General features: G+C 38.2%; 1 non-coding gene across 1 annotated transcript; it reads right to left on the reverse strand.

The window, feature by feature from the left end:
- Positions 1-11,741: 11,741 nt before the first annotated feature.
- On the reverse strand, positions 11,742-11,849 carry LOC112730999 (small nucleolar RNA R71). The gene has a single exon (XR_003166795.1). It is a non-coding gene; the product is annotated as a small nucleolar RNA R71 (small nucleolar RNA).
- Between the last annotated feature and the right edge of the window lie 9,756 nt (positions 11,850-21,605).

The following is a 21,605-nucleotide window of genomic DNA, read 5'->3' on the forward strand; positions in this document are numbered from 1 at the left end:
TCCTTTTCATCTTCATCTGTGATTTTTCCTCTTTTGTGATCCTTTCATCTCTCTCTAGTGCCTTTGTCTTCCTTGTGTTGATGTCTTCAAGGCGTCCACTTTTTCTCTTGTAGCAGAGACGTTTCGTCATTCCGTCGTGCTTCCATCCTTCTCAGTTTCCCTTTCAACAAAGGTTAGTTCTTCTGCTTCTTTGCTGCGTTAGGAATCGTTGATATAAATGCGGAATCCTTGTATGTTGATACTTTTATGGAGACTTGAGCGGTATAGGTGTGTGATGAGCGGATAATTTATACGCTTTTTGGCATTATTTTTAGTATATTTTTAGTATATTTTAGTTAGTTTTTATTATGTTTTTATTCAAAAATCATATTTCTGGACTTTACTATGAGTTTGTGTATTTTTCTGTGATTTTAGGTATTTTCTGGATGAAATTGAGGGACCTGAGCAAAAATCTGATTCAGAGGCTGAAAAAGGACTGCAGATGCTGTTAGATTCTGACCTCCCTGCACTTGAAGTGGATTTTTTGGAGCTACAAAAGCTCAATTGGCACGCTCTCAATTGCATTGGAAAGTAGACATCATGGGCTTTCCAGCAATATGTAATAGTCCATAATTTGCCCGAGATTTGATGGCCCAAACTGGCATTCCAAGTCAGCATAAAAATTCTGGCGTCAAAACGCCAGAACTGGCATAAAAGCTGGAGTTAAACGTCCAAACTAGCACAAAAGCTGGCCTTTAACTCCAAGAAAAGTCTCTACATATGAAAGCTTCAATGCTCAGCCCAAGCACACACCAAGTGGGCCTAGAAGTGGATTCTGCATCATTTACTCATTTTCTGTAACCCTAGGTCACTAGTTTATTATAAAAACTATTTTTAGTGATTCATTTGGTACCTCATGACAATTTACATTCGAACTTGTATCATCTACGCCATGAGTCTCTAAACCCCATGGTTGGGGGTGAGGAGCTCTGCTGTGTTTTGATGAATTAATGCAATTACTACTGTTTTCCATTCAATCACGCTTGTTTCTATTCTAAGATATTCACTCGCACTTCAACTTGATGAATGTGATGATCCATGACACTCATCACCATTCTCAACCTATGAACGCGTGCCTGACAACCACCTCCGTTCTAACTTAGACTGAGTGCTTATCTCTTAGCCTCCTGATTCAGATCAGAGTCTTCGTGGTATAAGCTAGACTTATTGGCAGCCATTCTTGAGATCCGGAAAGTCTAAACCTTGTGTGTGGTATTCTGAGTAGGATCTGGGAAGGGATGACTGTGACGAGCTTCAAACTCACAAGTGCTGGGCATAGTGACAGACGCAAAAGGATCAATGGATCCTATTCCAGCATGAGTGAGAACCGACAGATGATTAGCCGTTCGGTGATAGCGCATTTGGACCATTTTTACTGAGAGGACTGATGGTAGCCATTGACAACGGTAATCCACCAACATACAGCTTGCCATGGAAGGAGCCTTGCGTGCGTGAAGAAGAAGACAGTAGGAAAGCAGAGATTCAGAAGACAGAGCATCTCCAAAACCTCAACTTGTTCTCCATTACTGCATAACAAGTATTTATTTCATGTTCTTTTACTTTTTACAATTAAATCTGAGAATTATTGATATCCTGACTAAGAGTTACAAGATAACCATAGCTTGCTTCAAGCCGACAATCTCCGTGGGATCGATCCTTACTCACGTAAGGTATTACTTGGACGACCCAGTGCACTTGCTGGTTAGTTGTGCGGAATTGCAAAAGTGTGATTGTGATTTCGTGCACCAAGTTTTTGGCGCCGTTGCCAGGGATTGTTCGAGTTTGGACAACTGACGGTTTATCTTGTTGCTTAGATTAGGAATAACTTATTTTTGTTAATTGGGTTTAGAGTCACTAAATTTGAGTCTTTTATTTTACTTTCAAAAATCTTTCAAAAAAAATTTATTTTTCTTTATTAATCTTTAATTTTTTTTTTGAGTCTTTTGTTTGAGTTTAGTCTCATATTTTAAGTTTGGTGTCCTCTTTGTGTTTTCTTTTAATTTTCGAAAAATTGTGTTTGTTTTTCTAAAAATTTTAAGTTTGGTGTCAATTGCATATTTTTATTTTTCTTTCAATTTTTCGAATTACATGTTCTTAGTTCTTTCTTGATCTTCAAGTTGTTCTTGTTTATTTTCCTTGTTTGATCTTTAGTTTTTCTTGTTTTGTGTCTTTTCTTGTTTTTCTTGTGCATTTTCGAATAATTAGTGTCTAAAGTATAAAAATTTTAAGTTTGGTGTCCCTTATGTTTTTATTTACTAAAAAATTTTCAAAAATTTGTTCTTGGTGTTCATCTTGATCTTCAAAGTGGTCTTGGTGTTCATCTTGACATTCAAAGTTTTCCTGTTTGTTCTCTTTATTTTGATCTAAAAACTCTATGTTTGGTGTCATTTTGTTGTTTTTCTCTTTCCTCATTAAAATTCAAAAAAAATATATCTTTTTCTTATTTTACTCATAAATTTCAAAATTTTGCATTAAATTAGTCAAAGATTTTCAAAATCATATCTTTTTTTAGTCAAGTCAAAATTCTAATTTCAAAAATTGATCTTTTCAAATCTTTTTCAAAAATAAAATCTTTTTAATTTCTTCTTCAATCATATCTTTTCAATCATATTATTTTTTTTAAATAAATTGCAATAATATCTTCTCAATCATATCTTTCTCAAAATAATTTTCAATCGTATCTTTTTTATTGCTAATTTCAAAATCTTTTTCCTTTTAGACATAATTTTCGAAATTCTTGTCCTATTTTACTATTTTGATTGAAAAATTTGAAGTTTGGTATTTCCTTGTTAAGAAAGTTTAGATATTTAAAATTTTAAAATCATATCTTTTTCAAATCTTTTTAATTAATTAGCCATTTTAGCATTCGAATTATTTATTTATCTTTTTTATTTATTTTACTTTTTCTCTTAATTTTTGAAACTTTTATTTTATCTTCCATTTATTTTGTTTTATTTTAATTGGTTACTTTTAATTAAATAAAATAAAAATAAAAATATAATTTATTTACAATTCATATCAATTTTCTTTTTTTCATCATGGACATAAGTGGAAATGAACAGTCCAGAAGGACTCTGGGGTCATATGCTAACCCAATTACAGCTGCATATGGGAGTAGCATCTGTATACCTCCCATCAAAGCAAGCAGTTTTGAGCTAAATCCTCAACTCATTATCATGGTGCAGCAAAATTGCCAGTATTCCGGTCTTCCACAGGAAGAACCTACTGAGTTTCTGGCACAGTTTTTACAAATTGCTGACACAGTACGTGATAAAGAAGTGGATCAGGATGTCTACAGATTATTACTATTTCCATTTGCTGTAAAAGATCAAGCTAAGAGGTGGTTAAATAACCAACCCACAACAAGCATAAAAACATGAAAACAGTTATCAGACAAATTCCTGAATCAATTTTACCCTCCAAAAAGGATGACATAGCTTAGGCTGGACATCCAAGGCTTTAAACAAGGGGATAATGAATCTCTTTATAATGCCTGGGAGAGGTACAGAGAGATGCTAAGGAAATGCCCCTCTGAAATATTTTCAGAATGGGTGCAGTTAGACATCTTTTACTATGGACTTACAGAAAAGGCCCAAATGTCTCTAGACCACTCAGCTGGTGGATCTATACATATGAGAAAGACAATTGAAGAGGCTCAAGAGCTCATTGATACAGTTGCCAGAAATCAGCACCTGTACTCAAGTAGTGAGACCCTCATGAAAGAAGAGGCTGAAGCAGTATCCACTGAACTTAGTCCTCTAGAACAAATTGCTGAACTCAATCAGCAACTATTTTCTATAACAAAACAGTTAGTAGAATTTAAAGAGATGCTGCAAGAAACCAAAGATGCTAACCAGAATATGGAAAAATAATTGAATCAGACAAGACAGCAGTTATCTAAACAGATAACAAAAGAGTGCCAAGCTGTTCATTTAAGGAGTGGGAAGACATTGAATGTTTCAACTCAAGGCAGTAAAAAGCCAAGAAAGGAACAGCTGACAGAGGATGACCAAACCACTGCCCAAAATCCCTCTGAGGACAGTAAGAGCCCAGAGAGGAAGGATTCTGGCGTTCAAACGCCAGAAAAGGGTAAGAAATTGGCGTTGAACGCCCAGTGGATAGCCAAGTCTGGCGTCCAAACGCCAAAAAAGGGTGGCAATCTGGCGTTAAACGCCCATACAGCACCCAATTCAGGCATTCAAATGCCAATGGGAGATCAGACACCTGCAAGTGCTGATAACAACCCCCTTTGGCAGGCTTCTCCAACCACTTCTATAGGAAGTAAACCTGCAGCAACTAAGGTTGAAGAATATAAAACCAATCAAGATGCCTTATCCTCAGAAACTCCGCCAAGCGGAACAGGATAAACAATTTGTCAGCTTTGCAGACTATCTAAGGACTCTTGAAATAAAGATTTCGTTTGCAGAGGCACTTGAGCAAATACCCTCTTATGCTAAGTTCATGAAAGAGATCTTAAGTCATAAGAAGGATTGGAGAGAAACTGAAAAAGTTTTTCTTACTGAAGAATGCAGTGCAGTCATTCTAACAAGCTTACCAAAAAAGCTTAAGGATCCCGGAAGCTTTATGATACCATGCACATTAGAGGGTACTTGTACCAAGACAACTCTATGTGACCTTGGGGCAAGTATCAATCTAATTCCTGCATCCACTATCAGAAAGCTTGGCTTGACTGAAGAGGTCAAACCAACCCGGATATGTCTTCAACTTGCTGATGGCTCCATTAAATATCCATCAGGCATAATTGAGGACATGATTGTCAAGGTTGGACCATTTTCCTTTTCCACTGACTTTGTAGTGATGGAAATGGAGGAGCACAAGAGTGCAACTTTCATTCTAGGAAGACCCTTCCTAGCAACTGGACGAACTCTCATTGATGTCCAAAAAGGGGAAGTGACCCTGAGAGTCAATAAGGATGAGTTCAAGTTAAATATTGTCAAAGCGATGCAGCATTCTGATAAACAACTATTTTATGGTTTATCTTGTGCTCAATTGAGTGGATTTTATCAATCTTTCATACACTTATTCATATGATTTGCATGAGTTTACGTTTTCCTTCCTGATTTTGTGCTATGATTGAAAACATGCTTCTTTGGCCTTTAAATTGATTATTATTAATCCTCTCTTATTACCATTAGATGCCTTGATATGTGTGTTAAGTGTTTTCAGAGATTACAGGGCAGGAATGGCTCAGAGGATGGAAAGAAAGCATGCAAAAGTGAAAGAAATACAAGAAATTGCTAAGCTATCCAGCCTGACCTCTTTGCACTCAAACGGTCATAACTTGAGCTACAGAGGTCCAACTGAGATGGTTTTAGTTGCGTTGAAAAGCTAACATCCGAGGCTTCGCAACAATATATAATTTGCCATAGCTGCCCCAACGCCAAATGATGCGAACGCGTGGATCACGCAGACGCGTGACCTGGCAAAAATGCAAATCCACGCAAACGCGTGGACGACGCCTCCGCGTCACTTTGCCGCGACCTGAACGTAACAGAAATCGCTGGAGGCGATTTTTGGGTTGTTTCTGACCCAGTTTTCGGCCCAAAAAGCACAGATTAGAGGCTATAAAGTAGGGGAATCCATTCATTCATAATCATCAGCTCATAATTCACAATTTTATAATTTAGATGTAGTTTTTAGAGAGAGAGGTTCTCTCCTCTCTCTTAGGTCTTAGGATTTAGTTTTAGGATTTAGGATTATTTCTTCTTCATCACAGGTTCAATGTTCCTTTTATTTATTTTTCCAATTTGGTTCATGAATTCTCATGTTTAACTTGATTTCTTTTATTTAATGCAATTTGAGGTATTTTAGATTTATCACTTCTTCTATTGTTTGTTATTAATTGATGTTCTAAGTTAGATCCGAACTTGATTTTGGAGTTGATTAATATTTGGAGACCCTTGAGTTGAATTACTCAAGAGTTAAATTGTAATTGGGTTTATTGTTGGCTGGCTCTCTAGTCACTAACGCTAATCCTTCCCAAGGGAGAGGATTAGAACTTGTGAATAGAAGTAGACTTCCAACTTACTTGACTTTCTTTTACTTTACCTGGTAAAGGATAACTAAGTAGAAGCAACCTTCAATTATCAATTGATCTTGAGAAAAATCCAACAAGGATAGAACTTCCGATTGATCTCTCATAATCAAGGCTTTTTATTGTTATTATTTTATTTCCTCTGCCATTGCTATTCTTGCTTTTTATCTTAATCCGAAACCCCAAAACACACTTTTCCATAACCAATAATAAATCACACTTCCCTGCAATTCCTTGAGAAGACGACCCGATGTTTAAACACTTTGGTTATCAATTTATTTAGGGGTTTGTTAATTGTGACAACCAAAACGTTTGTAAGAAAGGATGATTGCTTGGTTTAGAAACTATACTTGCAACGAGAATTTATTCTGAATTCTAAACCGTCAATCATTCGTTCTTCAAAATGGCGCCGTTGCCGGGGAATTGCAAACGTGTGCCTTATTATTGGTTATTGTAAATATTTGCTTTTTGCTTGTTTATTTGTTTTTATTTTTGTTTTTATTTTTTTTCTTTTTCGTAAATTAAGAGGTTGTTGGTTTTTATTTAATTATTAAAATTTTTTTCAAAAATTTGTTCTTGGTGTTCATCTTGATCTTCAAGTTGTTCTTCGTGTTCATCTTGACCTTCAAGTTGTTCTTAGTTGTTTTCTTCGTTTTGATCTAAAAAGTTTAAGTTTAGTGTGATTTTATTATTTTTCTCTTTCCTCATTAAATTCAAAAATATCTTTTCTCTTTATTTTAATTGGATTTTTGAATTTTCCTTTTAAAAATTCAGATTTTTATTTTAAAACTTTTTATCTTATCTTATCTTAGTTTTAAAATTTCAAAATTCAAATATTTTTTTCAAAAATCATATCTTTTTTTTAAACCTTATCTTATCTTATTTCAAAAATCAAATTTCAAATTTCAAAAATTTAAATTTGTTTTTATTTTCGTTTTTAATTTTTATTTGCTATTATGAATTCTCACCCCTCTGGTTTCAAGTTTGGTTCCAATGTTGTTGCAAGGAATGGAAATTATAACAGGAACATGCATCAAGGTCAAAACAATCAGAGATGGAAGGAGCCACGAGGATCTGATCAACCCTTCCGGCAGCAACACCTTCCATAATACCACAGACAAAGACCATCCAATAATGCATGCCAAAACAATAGATATGGTGGACCCCATCATATACCTATGACCCACCTCCTCAACACAACTCTGGACCACCATACTTACAAGCCCCTTTCCACCATTCACCTCCATATGACTCTAACTGATGAGCGGATAATTTATACGCTTTTTGACATTGTTTTTAGTATGTTTTTAGTAGGATCTAGTTACTTTTAGGGATGTTTTCATTAGTTTTTATGTTAAATTCACATTTCTGGACTTTACTATGAGTTTGTGTGTTTTTCTGTGATTTCAGGTATTTTCTGGCTGAAATTGAGGGACTTGAGCAAAAATCAGATTCAGAGGTTGAAGAAGGACTGCTGATGCTGTTGGATTCTGACCTCCCTGCACTCAAAGTGGATTTTCTGGAGCTACAGAACTCGAAATGGCGTGCTTCCAATTGCTTTGGAAAGTAGACATCCAGGGCTTTCCAGCAATATATAATAGTCCATACTTTGGCCAAGAATTGATGACGTAAACTGGCGTTCAACGCCAGCCTTCTGCCCAAATCTGGCGTCCAGCGCCAGAAAAGGATCCAAAACCAGAGTTGAACGCCCAAACTGGCACAGAAACTGGCGTTCAACTCCACAAATGGCCTCTGCACGTGCAACACTCAGGCTCAGCCCAAACACACACCAAGTGGGCCCCGGAAGTGGATTTATGCATCAATTACTTACTCATGTAAACCCTAGTAGCTAGTTTATTATAAATAGGACCTTTTACTATTGTATTAGGCGTCTTTTTGACCGTCTTTTAGACCATCTTTGGTCTCAGTTTTATTCCATTGTTCATCTTAGGAGACTATTGATCTCGTTTAGGGGGCTGGCCATCCCGGCCATGCCTGGACCTTTCACTTATGTATTTTCAACGGTAGAGTTTCTACACTCCATAGATTAAGGTGTGGAGCTCTGCTGTTCCTCAAAGATTAATGCAAAGTACTACTGTTTTCTATTCAATTCTTCTTATTTCGCTTCTAAGATATCCATTCGCACCCAAGAACGTGATGAAGGTGATGATTATGTGTGACGCTCATCATCCTTCTCCCTTATGAACGCGTGCCTGACAAACACTTATGTTCTACATGAATTAAGCTAGAATGAGTATCTCTTAGATCTCTTAACCGGAATCTTCGTGGCGTAAGCTAGAATGATGGCGGCATTCAAGAGAATCCGGAAGGTCTAAACCTTGTCTGTGGTATTCCGAGTAGGATTCAATGACTGAATGACTGTGACGAGCTTCAAACTCGCGAGTGCTGGGCGTTAGTGACAGACGCAAAAGGAGGGTGAATCCTATTCCAGCATGATCGAGAACCGACAGATGAATAGCCGTGCCGTGACAGGGTGCGTGAGCATATTATTCACTGAGAGGAGGGGATGTAGCCACTGACAACGGTGATGCCCTTGCATAAAGCCAGCCATGGAAAGGAGTAAGACTGATTGGATGAAGATAGCAGGAAAGCAGAGGTTCAGAGGAACAAAAAAGCATCTCCATTCGCTTATCTGAAATTCCTACCAATGAATTACATAAGTATCTCTATCCCTATTTTAATATTAATTTCGAAAACTCCATAACTGTTTTATATCTGCCTGACTGAGATTTACAAGGTGACCATAGCTTGCTTCATACCAACAATCTCCGTGGGATTCGACCCTTACTCACGTAAGGTATTACTTGGACGACCCAGTGCACTTGCTGGTTAGTTGTATCGAAGTTGTGTCAATTATAAATTAAGATCAAAGCACCAAGCTTTGGAGCCATTACCAGGGATTGTTCGAGCCTGGACAACACAATTTCGTGCACCAAGTTTTTGGCGCCGTTGCCGGGGATTGTTTGAGTTTTCGACAAGCTTTTGGTCCGGTAACATCAGTGCCGGATTCCCTTTTGATCTGGCAACAGCACCAAGTTTTTGGCGCCGTTGCCGGGGATTGTTTGAGTTTGGACAACTGACGGTTCATCTTGTTGCTCAGATTAGGTAATTTTCTTTTCGTTTTCTTGTCAAAAATTTTTCAAAAATATTTTCAAAAATCTCTCATCTGTTTTCGAAAAAAAAAAATCAAAAATGTTTTCAAAGATTTTATTCAAAATTTTTAAGAATGAATTCTAGTGTTTCATGAAGCATGTTGAAGCCTGGCTGGCTGTAAAGCCATGTCTAAATTCTTTTGGACTGAGGCTTCAACTAATCACTTCAATGCATGTAATTCCATATATCACAGCTTGGCTGGCCATTGGCCATGTCTAGTGTTTTGGACTGGAGCTTTCATTGAAAGCTTGGCTGGCTAGTGAGCCATGTTTAAATTCCTGGACTGAAGCTTTAGACTAACATGGCAAGATTCATGGAATTCATATTAAAAATTTTGGAATCTTTATTTTTATTTTTCACAATAATTTTCGAAAATTATAAATAAAAATCCAAAAAAATTTAGAAAATCATAAAAATCGAAAATATTTTCTGTTTCTTGTTTGAGTCTTGAGTCATATCATAAGTTTGGTGTCACTTGCATATGCATCTAGCATTTTTCGAAAATATCATGCATTCATAGTGTTCTTCATGATCTTCAAGTTGTTCTTGGTAAGCCTTCTTGTTTGATCTTGATGATTTTTTGTTTTGTGTCTTTTCATGTTTATCATATGCATTCTTGAATTCTTAGTGTCTAAGCATTAAAGAATTCTAAGTTTGGTGTCTTGCATGTTTTCTTTGCATTAAAATTTTTCAAAATTGTGTCTATGATGTTCATCTTGACATTCAAAGTGTTCTTGGTGTTCATCTTGACATTCATAGCATTCATTGTTTAGATCTAAAAATTTCATGCATTGCATCTTTTTGTTGTTTTTCTCTTGCATCATAAAAATTCAAAAAAAAAAAAAATATCTTTCCCTTTTTCTCTCCTCAAATTCAAAAATTTGGATTGACTTTTTCAAAAAATTTTTAAAATCAAATTGTTTCTTATGAGTCAAATCAAATTTTCAATTTGAAAATCTTATCTTTTTCAAAATCTTTTTCAAAAATCAAATCTTTTTCAAAATCCTTAGTTATTTTCGAAAATTCCAAAAATATTTTTCAAAAATCTTTTCTTATTTTTATATCAAATTTTCGAAAATAACATAATCAATTAATGTTTTGATTCAAAAATTTGAAGTTCGTTACTTGCTTGTTAAGAAAGATTCAAACTTTAAGTTCTAGAATCATATCTTGTGATTTCTTGTGAATCAAGTCATTAATTGTGATTTTAAAAATCAAATCTTTTTTCAAAACTAATTTCTATCATATCTTTTTAAAAATATCTTCTCATCTTATCTTTTTCAAAAATTTGATTTTCAAAATATCTTTTCTAACTTCCTAACTTCTTATCTTTTCAAAATTTGTTTCAACTAACTAACTAACTTTTTGTTTGTTTCTTAACTTTTTCAAAACTACTTTCTAAAATATCTTCTTATCTTATCTTTTTCAAAAATATCTTTTCAAAATATCTTTTCTAACTTCCTAACTTCTTATCTTTTCAAAATATGTTTCAACTAACTAACTAACTTTTTGTTTGTTTCTCAACTTTTTCAAAACTACCTAACTAACTCTCTCTCTCTAATTTTCGAAAATATCTACCCTCTTTTTCAAAAATTTCTTCTTAATTAACTAATTATTTTTATTTTTTTTATTTTTGATTTCAAAAATTTTCGAAAAAAAAATACTAACCTTTTTCAAAAACTATTTTCAAAAATCACTAACTCTTTTTCAAAATAATTTTCGAAAAATTATCCCTCCTCCATCCTATTCTATTTATTCATTCATATCCTAACATCTCATCTCACATCTCTTCCATTCGTACAGTTGCATTTCTTCCTTTACATCACATCCTTTATCTCCCCCTCTTCTTCTACTCACACAGGGATCCCTATACTGTGACATAAAGGATCTCTATTATTATTATTATTATTATTATTATTCTGTGCCTTCTTCTTTGTCATATGAGCAGGAGCAAGGATAAGAACAGTCTTGTGGAAGCAGATCCAGAACCTGAAAGGACTCTGAAGAGAAAATTAAGAGAAGCTAAAATACAACAATCCAGAGATAACTTTTCAGAAATTTTCGAACAGGAAGAGGAGATGGCAGCCGAAAATAATAATAATGTAAGGAAGATGCTTGGTGACTTCACTGCACCTAATTCCAATTTACATGGAAGAAGCATCTCCATTCCTGCCATTGGAGCAAACAACTTTGAGCTGAAACCTCAGTTAGTTTCTCTGATGCAGCAGAACTGCAAGTTTCATGGACTTCCATCTGAAGATCCTTTTCAGTCTTAACTGAATTCTTGCAGATATGTGATACTGTTAAGACTAATGGAGTAGATCCTGAAGTCTACAGGCTCATGCTTTTCCCTTTTGCTGTAAGAGACAGAGCTAGATTATGGTTGGATTCTCAACCCAAAGACAGCCTGAACTCTTGGGATAAGCTGGTCACGGCTTTCTTAGCCAAGTACTTTCCTCCTCAAAAGCTGAGCAAGCTTAGAGCTGATGTTCAAACCTTCAGACAGAAAGAAGGTGAATCCCTCTATGAAGCTTGGGAAAGATACAAACAGTTGACCAAAAAGTGTCCTTCTGACATGCTTTCAGAATGGACCATCCTGGATATATTCTATGATGGTTTATCTGAGTTATCAAAGATGTCATTGGATACCTCTGCAGGTGGATCCATTCACCTAAAGAAAACGCCTGCAGAAGCTCAAGAACTCATTGACATGGTTGCTAATAACCAGTTCATGTACACTTCTGAAAGGAATCCTGTGAGCAATGGGATGCCTATGAAGAAGGGAGTTCTTGAGGTTGATACTCTGAATGCCATATTGGCTCAGAATAAAATATTGACTCAGCAAGTCAATATGATCTCTCAGAGTCTGCATGGAATGCAAGCTGCATCCAACAGTACTCAAGAGGCTTCTTATGAAGAAGAAGCTTATGATCTTGAGAACCCTGCAATAGCAGAGGTAAATTACTTAGGTGAACCTTATGGAAACACCTATAACTCAACATGGAGAAATCATCCAAATTTCTCATGGAAGGATCAAAAGCCCCAACAAGGCTTTAATAATGGTGGAAGAAATAGGTTTAGCAATAGCAAACCTTTTCCATCATCAACTCAGCAACAGACAGAGAACTCTGAACAAAATGCTTCTAATTTAGCAAATCTAGTCTCTGATCTATCTAAGGCCACTGTAAGTTTCATGAATGAAACAAGGTCTTCCATTAGAAATTTGGAAGCACAAGTGGGCCAGCTGAGTAAAAGGATCACTGAAATCTCTCCTAGTACTCTCCCAAGCAATACAGAAGAGAACCCAAAAGGAGAGTGCAAGGCCATTGACATAAGTGCCCTGGCCGAACCTGTGAGGAGAGGAGAGGACGTGAATCCCAAGGAGGAAGACCTCCTGGGACGTCCAGTGACCAATAAGGAGCTTCCCTCTGAGGAACCAAAGGACTCTGAGGCTCATCTAGAGACCATAGAGATTCCATTGAACCTCCTTATGCCCTTCATGAGCTCTGATGAGTATTCCTCTTCTGAAGAGAATGAGGATGTTACTGAAGAGCAAACTGCCAAGTTTCTTGGTGCAATCATGAAGCTGAATGCCAAATTGTTTGGCATTGATGCTTGGGAAGTTGAACCTCCCTTGTTCATCAATGAACTGAGTGATCTGGATCAACTGACATTGCCTCAGAAGAGACAGGATCCTGGAAAGTTCATAATCCCTTGTACCATAGGCACCATGATCTTTAAGGCTCTGTGTGATCTTGGTTCAGGGATAAACCTCATGCCCCTCTCTGTAATAGAGAAACTGGGAATCTATGGGGTGCAAGCTGCTAAAATCTCACTAGAGATGGCAGACAGCTCAAGAAAACAGGCTTATGGACAAGTAGAAGATGTATTAGTAAAGGTTGAGGGCCTTTACATACCTACTGATTTCATAGTCCTGGATACTGGAAAGGAAGAGGATGAATCCATCATCCTGGGAAGACCTTTCCTGGCCACAGCAAGAGCTGTGATTGATGTTGACAGAGGTGAAATATTCCTTCAATGGAATGAGAACTCCCTTGTGTTTAAAACTCAAGGATCTCCCTCTGCAACCATGGAGAGGAAGCAGAAAAAGCTTCTCTCCAAGCAGAGTCAACCAGAGCCTCCACAGTCAAACTCTAAGTTTGGTGTTGGGAGGCCACAACCAAACTCTAAGTTTGGTGTTGAACTCCCATATCCAAACTCTAAGTTTGGTGTTGGAGAGTCTCAACAAAGCTCTGCACATCTGTGAGGCTCCATGAGAGCTCACTGTCAAGCTATTGACATTAAAGAAGCGCTTGTTGGGAGGCAACCCAATGTTTATCTAATTCTTATTTTTATTGTTTTTCATGTTTTCTTAGGTTCATGATCATGTGGAGTCACAAAATAAATAAAAAAATTGAAAAAGGAATCAAAAACAGCAGAAGAAAAATCACACCCTGGAGGAGCATATGCCTGGCGTTCAAACGCCAGAACAGAGCATGGTTCTGGCGCTGAACGCCCAAATGGGCAGCATCCTGGCGCTGAACGCCCAGAACAAGCATGGTTCTGGCGTTCAACGCCAGAAATGGCACACAGATGGGCGTTGAACGCCCAAAATGGCCACCAACCTGGCGCTGAACGCCCAGAGTTGGGTACAAAGGCATTTTTACATGCCTAATGGTGCAGGAATGTAAATGCCTTGACACCTCAGGATCTGTGGACCCCACAGGATCCCCACCTACCTCCACTCACTTCTTCTCACCACTCTCTTTCACACAACCCCATAAACACTCTTACCCAAAAACCCTTCACCAATCACCTCAAACTCTCTTCCCCATAACCTCTTCACCACTCACATCCACCCACTCTTCCCAATAAACCTACCTCATAAACTCCACCTACCTTCAAAATTCAAAACCAATTTCCCACCCAAACCCACCCATATGGCCGAACCAATACCCCACCTCCCTACCCTATATAAAGACCTCCATTCTTCACCAAATTCACATAACACACCCCTCTACACTCCTCTTGGCCGAAACCACATCTCCTTCTCCCTCTCAATATTTCTTCTTCTTCTTCTTCTATTCTTTTGTTTATTGCTCGAGGGCGAGCAATATTCTAAGTTTGGTGTGGTAAAAGCATAGCTTTTTTTGTTTTTCCATTACCATTGATGGCATCTAAGACCAGAGAATCCTCTAGAAGAGGGAAAGGGAAGACAAAAGCTTCCACATCCGAGTCATGGGAGATGGAAAGATTCATCTCTAAAGCCCATCAAGACCACTTATATGATGTTGTGGCCAAGAAGAAGGTGATCCCTGAGGTCCCTTTTAAACTCAAAAGAAATGAGTATCCGGAGATCCGACATGAAATTCAAAGAAGAGGTTGGGAAGTTCTAACAAACCCCATCCAACAAGTCGGCATCCTAATGGTTCAAGAGTTCTATGCCAATGCATGGATCACCAAGAACCATGATCAAAGTAAGAACCCGGATCCAAAGAACTATGTTACAATGGTTCGGGGGAAATACTTAGATTTTAGTCCGGAGAATGTGAGGTTGGCGTTCAACTTGCCATACATGGAAGAGAACGCACGCCCCTACACAAGGAGAGTCAACTTTGATCAAAGGTTGGACCAAGTCCTTATGGACATATGTGTAGAAGGAGCTCAATGGAAGATTGACTCCAAAGGCAAGCCGGTTCAACTAAGAAGATTGGACCTCAAGCCTATAGCTAGAGGATGGTTGGAGTTTATTCAATGCTCAATCATTCCCACTAGCAACCGGTCTGAAGTTACTATAGACCGGGCCATCATGATCCATAGCATCATGATTGGAGAAGAGGTGGAAGTTCATGAGATTATACCTCAAGAACTCTACAAGGTGGCTGACAAGTCCTCCACCATGGCAAGGTTAGCCTTCCCTCACCTCATTTGCCACCTATGCAATTCAGCTGGGATCGACATAGAGGGAGATATCCTCATTAAAGAGGAAAAGCCCATCACTAAGAAAAAGATGGAGCAAGCAAGAGAGCCCAGTCATGGAGCTCAAGAGGCGCAAGAAGCTCATCACCATGAGATTCCGGAAATGCCTCAAATGCACTTTCCTCCACAAAACTATTGGGAGCACATCAACACCTCCCTAGAAGAATTGAGTTCCAATATGGGACAACTAAGGGTGGAACATCAAGAGCACTCCATCATGCTGCACGAAATAAGAGAAGATCAAAAAGCAATGAGGGAGGAGCAACAAAGACAAGGAAGAGACATAGAAGAGCTCAAGGACATCATTGGTTCCTCAAGAAGGAAACGCCACCATCACTAAGGTGGATTCATTCCTTGTTCTTCTTTCTTCTGTTTTTCGTTTTCTATGTTATGTGCTTATCTATGTTTGTGCCTTCATTACATGATCATTAGTAGTTAGTAACTTTGTCCTAAAGTTGTAAATGTCCTATGAATCCATCACCTCTCTTAAATAAAAACTGTTTTAATTCAAAAGAACAAGAAGTACATGAGTTTCGAATTTATCCTTGAACTTAGTTTAATTATATTGATGTGGTGACAATGCTTCTTGTTTTCTGAATGTATGCTTGAACAGTGCATGTGTCTTTTGAAGTTGTTGTTTAAGAATGTTAAATATGTTGGCTCTTGAAAGAATGATGACTAGGAGACATGTTATTTGATAATCTGAAAAATTATAAAAATGATTCTTGAAGCAAGAAAAAGCAGCAAAGAACAAAGCTTGCAGAAAAGAAAAAAAATAGGCGAAAAAAAATATAGAAAGAAAAAGAAAAAGCAAGCAGAAAAAGCCAAAGCTCTTAAAACCAAGAGGCAAGAGCAAAAAGCCAATAACCCTTAAAACCAAAAGGCAAGGGAAATAAAAAGGATCCCAAGGCTTTGAGCATCAGTGGATAGGAGGGCCTAAAGGAATAAAATCCTGGTCTAAACGGCTAAACCAAGCTGTCTCTAACCATGTGCTTGTGGCGTGTAGGTGTCAAGTGAAAACTTGAGACTGAGCGGTTAAAGTCAAGGTCCAAAGCAAAAGAAGAGTGTGCTTAAGAACCTTGGACACCTCTAATTGGGGACTTTAGCAAAGCTGAGTCACAATCTGAAAAGGTTCACCCAATTATGTGTCTGTGGAATTTATGTATCCGGTGGTAATACTGGAAAACAAAGTGCTTAGGGCCACGGCCAAGACTCATAAAGAAGCTGTGTTCAAGAATCATCATACTGAACTAGGAGAGTCAATAACACTATTCAAAATCTGAAATTCCTATAGATGCCAATCATTCTGAACCTCAATGGATAAAGTGAGATGCCAAAACTATTCAAGAGGCAAAAAGCTATAAGTCCCGCTCATATGATTGCAGCTATGTTTCATTAATAGTTTGGAATTTATAGTATATTCTCTTCTTTTTATCCTATTTGATTTTCAGTTGCTTGGGGACAAGCAACAATTTAAGTTTGGTGTTGTGATGAGCGGATAATTTATACGCTTTTTGACATTGTTTTTAGTATGTTTTTAGTAGGATCTAGTTACTTTTAGGGATGTTTTCATTAGTTTTATGTTAAATTCACATTTCTGGACTTTACTATGAGTTTGTGTGTTTTTCTGTGATTTCAGGTATTTTCTGGCTGAAATTGAGGGACTTGAGCAAAAATCAGATTCAGAGGTTGAAGAAGGACTGCTGATGCTGTTGGATTCTGACCTCCCTGCACTCAAAGTGGATTTTCTGGAGCTACAGAACTCGAAATGGCGCGCTTCCAATTGCGTTGGAAAGTAGATATCCAGGGATTTCTAGCAATTTATAATAGTCCATACTTTGGCCAAGAATTGATGACGTAAACTGGCGTTCAACGCCAGCCTTCTGCCCAAATCTGGCGTCCAGCGCCAGAAAAGGATCCAAAACCAGAGTTGAACGCCCAAACTGGCACAGAAACTGGCGTTCAACTCCACAAATGGCCTCTGCACGTGCAACACTCAGGCTCAGCCCAAACACACACCAAGTGGGCCCCGGAAGTGGATTTATGCATCAATTACTTACTCATATAAACCCTAGTAGCTAGTTTATTATAAATAGGACCTTTTACTATTGTATTAGGCGTCTTTTTGACCGTCTTTTAGACCATCTTTGGTCTCAGTTTTATTCCATTGTTCATCTTAGGAGACTATTGATCTCGTTTAGGGGGCTGGCCATCCCGGCCATGCCTGGACCTTTCACTTATGTATTTTCAACGGTAGAGTTTCTACACTCCATAGATTAAGGTGTGGAGCTCTGCTGTTCCTCAAAGATTAATGCAAAGTACTACTGTTTTCTATTCAATTCTTCTTATTTCGCTTCTAAGATATCCATTCGCACCCAAGAACGTGATGAAGGTGATGATTATGTGTGACGCTCATCATCCTTCTCCCTTATGAACGCGTGCCTGACAAACACTTCTGTTCTACATGAATTAAGCTAGAATGAGTATCTCTTAGATCTCTTAACCGGAATCTTCGTGGCGTAAGCTAGAATGATGGCGGCATTCAAGAGAATCCGGAAGGTCTAAACCTTGTCTGTGGTATTCCGAGTAGGATTCAATGACTGAATGACTGTGACGAGCTTCAAACTCGCGAGTGCTGGGCGTTAGTGACAGACGCAAAAGGAGGGTGAATCCTATTCCAGCATGATCGAGAACCGACAGATGAATAGCCGTGCCGTGACAGGGTGCGTGAGCATATTATTCACTGAGAGGAGGGGATGTAGCCACTGACAACGGTGATGCCCTTGCATAAAGCCAGCCATGGAAAGGAGTAAGACTGATTGGATGAAGATAGCAGGAAAGCAGAGGTTCAGAGGAACAAAAAAGCATCTCCATTCGCTTATCTGAAATTCCTACCAATGAATTACATAAGTATCTCTATCCCTATTTTAATATTAATTTCGAAAACTCCATAACTGTTTTATATCTGCCTGACTGAGATTTACAAGGTGACCATAGCTTGCTTCATACCAACAATCTCCGTGGGATTCGACCCTTACTCACGTAAGGTATTACTTGGACGACCCAGTGCACTTGCTGGTTAGTTGTATCGAAGTTGTGTCAATTATAAATTAAGATCAAAGCACCAAGCTTTGGAGCCATTACCAGGGATTGTTCGAGCCTGGACAACACAATTTCGTGCACCACTAACCCATATCCACCATACCAATCACTTTATGAGCCAAATGAACCATACATAGAACCATCCCCATTCCAACAGAATTACTCTCATGAACCACCATCTCCATATACACCATGTCCATATCCATCGACCTAAGAATCACAGGAGCGTCTCAAGGAAACAGTAAATAAATTTCATGAAACCCTTCACCAATTGAATCAAGCGATCAATCGATTATCTTCCCGATGTTCAGACACTCAAGGAATCCCCATGGCTTCATGTGGAGAATCTACTGAAGAACACAGCATGAAGGAGAAGCTAGAAACTCCAATGAACAGTGAGCAGCATGACTTTGTATTGGAACAATTGGAGGAAGTCGTAATCGTTAAAGAGGAAGAAGTGGTCGAAGACTTAGGAGATGCAGAACGTCCATGGGAAAGCCCAGTCATAGAACCCCCTTCTAAGGAGTTTGAATTTTATGTTGAGGAGGGTGTACAACCTCCAAGGCATGTCATGATGGAAGACTTTGAAGGGGATGATCAAGAGATGGATTCAATCATTGATGAATTCTTATCTACAATTGAATCCTCTCCCATTGGACTTGACATGTAAATTAAAGAAGAAGAGGCACAACCTCCCATGCCCTTGGTGAACAATGAAGAAGATATCAAATTGGAAGAAAGCTACCAAGAGGAAGAGGTTGATATTGAAGAAGCTTGCAAAGAGGTGGGAGTTGTCAGAGAAGAGCACAAGGGAGTGGAGCTTGCAAGTTCATTAGAAACACCTCTCCCAAGGCCATTACCGTCCAACACAACGTTCAAGTGGGTAAAATTCTTATCCTTAACCTTTACTTTCCCACTTGAATATGGGCTACTAGAGACGGATGGTCAGCTTAGAGCTCTTTGTGGCATTAAGAGTAAGAGGAAGATGGTCAGTGGTAAGAATTGTCCTGCAAGGTTCATTATGGTTGGAAGCTTTAAGTTTAAACGCAAAGGTTGGTGTAAAGCTCAATTGAATGGGTCTAAGAAGTTGTTTGGCCGCTTTAGTGAGAATTCAGATTGCTTGCTACCCGGATGGAATCATAATGATCAACAAGAAGACGGGTGCAAAAGCAAGATTTGGGACCCCGGAATTCATTCTGGAAATCAACACTCTTGGGGCCTTGTCACTTTCTTTAACTTACTTGAAGGCTTTCTGCGCCTAGTTTGGGATCCCGGAGGCTGTTGGCATTCCAAACATTGGTGGAGATTTCTGGATGAATTCAAGCACAAGCCACCATAACAGGAAGCTCATCAAATGTCCAACTTAAGGACTTTAACTAAAAGTGCTAGGTGGGAGACAACCCACCATGGTATGATCGTTTCTTTTTCAATTTTATTTTGTGTTATTTGTTATTATTTTATATTATTTTCATTGAACTTGGAATTACTCATAACATCCATATCATTTTGCATTCTGCATACTATTTCAGATTTTAAAAAAAAAATCGCACGCGACGCGACAGCGTCGCCGACGCGCCTGCGTCACCAGTGCATTGGGAAGAAAAGAAAATTGAACAGAGAGTCACGCGAGAGCGTGGCTGGAGGCGTGCCTTTGGCACAAATTGATCTACGCGACCGCGTCGATGACGCGTACGTGTCACCCACGCGAACGCGTTGCCCTGTGCAATCGTCGTAAACGGGTGTATGGCAGAGAGTTGTGATGGAGTGGGGCTGGAACCATGCTAGAAGCACAAGCCCTACCACGCGAACGCGTGCCCCACGCGCTCGCGTCATTTTTAAAAGAAAGGCCATTCACGCGATCCCTTCAACCACGCGACCGCGTCACCCAAAAATTTGGCGAAAAGAGTTTCGAACAGAGAGTTGCGCGAACGCGAGGCTGCACTCATGCCAATCGCACAAATCAGGCCACGCGATCGCATGACCCACGCGTCCACGTCACCTGACCTTATCGCGCACCACGTGACCGCGTCACCCACGCGTCCGCGTCGCCTGCGCCGCACAACTTATCCAGATCAGCGCCAATTATCTTGTCTTTTCATTTCTAATCCTAATCTCTTCTATCTTTTCTTTTTTCTTCTTTCTTTCTTACTTTATTTCTTTCACTTCTCATTCTTTTTCACCTTCATTCTATTTTACTTAATTTATTTGCATATTTCATTCATTGCATTTTAATTTTGTGCATATTTTTCTTTTCTTTTTTAAATTTATTATTTTTTCCATTGGTGTCACTTGTTTGTATTCAACTGTTGTGTCTTTTCTGATATTATTTTCATGCTCAGTGACTTGTTTTACACTGTTGGGTATTATTATTCATAAGTCAATGCTAATTTTTATAATACTGATATCCCTTTTGCATTGATATGCACCTACACTATTTTGCATTACCCACACCTTCTTCCCCATTATTGCAATTCTTGCACTATTGAGATGCCATATGCTTCTACTGTTTTCTCACTACATGTTGTAGCTACCATGTAATTGAGACCTTTACTATTTGGCATTACCAACCCATATTTTCTTTATTTTTCTTATCTTTATTTCTGGGTTACTTTTCTCCCTTTTCCTCTTCTTTCAGGATGGCCACCGAGGAAGAAAAACGGAAGAACTTCACATGGGGAGACAAACAAGTCCACCTGCACATTCTTTAGAGAAAAGCATCAGTTAGAGAAACCCGTCCACCTGCACATATTAGCATGCACCGAGGACAGTGCAATCTTTAAGTGTGGGGAGGTCGATATCGATCTCCATGGGTTAGTTACTCTTCTATCTCAACACCAATGGTTTATTTTCCTTGTTAGTTGTTGCGTTTACAAATTTGATTGCATATTTGTTTGATTTTGTGCATATTTTACCACTTGGTTGAAGTAATATTTTCTTTTTCAAGAAACTTTTTAGAGAATTTCACTAATTTGAATAAAATTTAATGTTAAACTTGTTTGAAAGAAATATTATACTGGAACATGGTTTAGAGTTTGAACACACAAAACCAGTGAGATTTTTGAGCCTATTTGAATTGGTTGCATTTTACCAACCAATATTTTATTTTTGGTATGTGTTTTTCTCTCTAAAATTGTGATATTTGTCTTGCTTAATTCTATATTTCCATAGTTTGATGTATGCATACACTTACATGATTGAGGCCTTTGTTTCACTGAGCTTACATACCCATATGGCCTTACTCTTTTCATTATTCTTT

The sequence above is a fragment of the Arachis hypogaea genome, chromosome 12, assembly GCF_003086295.3.
Source record: "Arachis hypogaea cultivar Tifrunner chromosome 12, arahy.Tifrunner.gnm2.J5K5, whole genome shotgun sequence".
In the NCBI taxonomy this organism is placed as follows: Eukaryota; Viridiplantae; Streptophyta; class Magnoliopsida; order Fabales; family Fabaceae; genus Arachis; species Arachis hypogaea.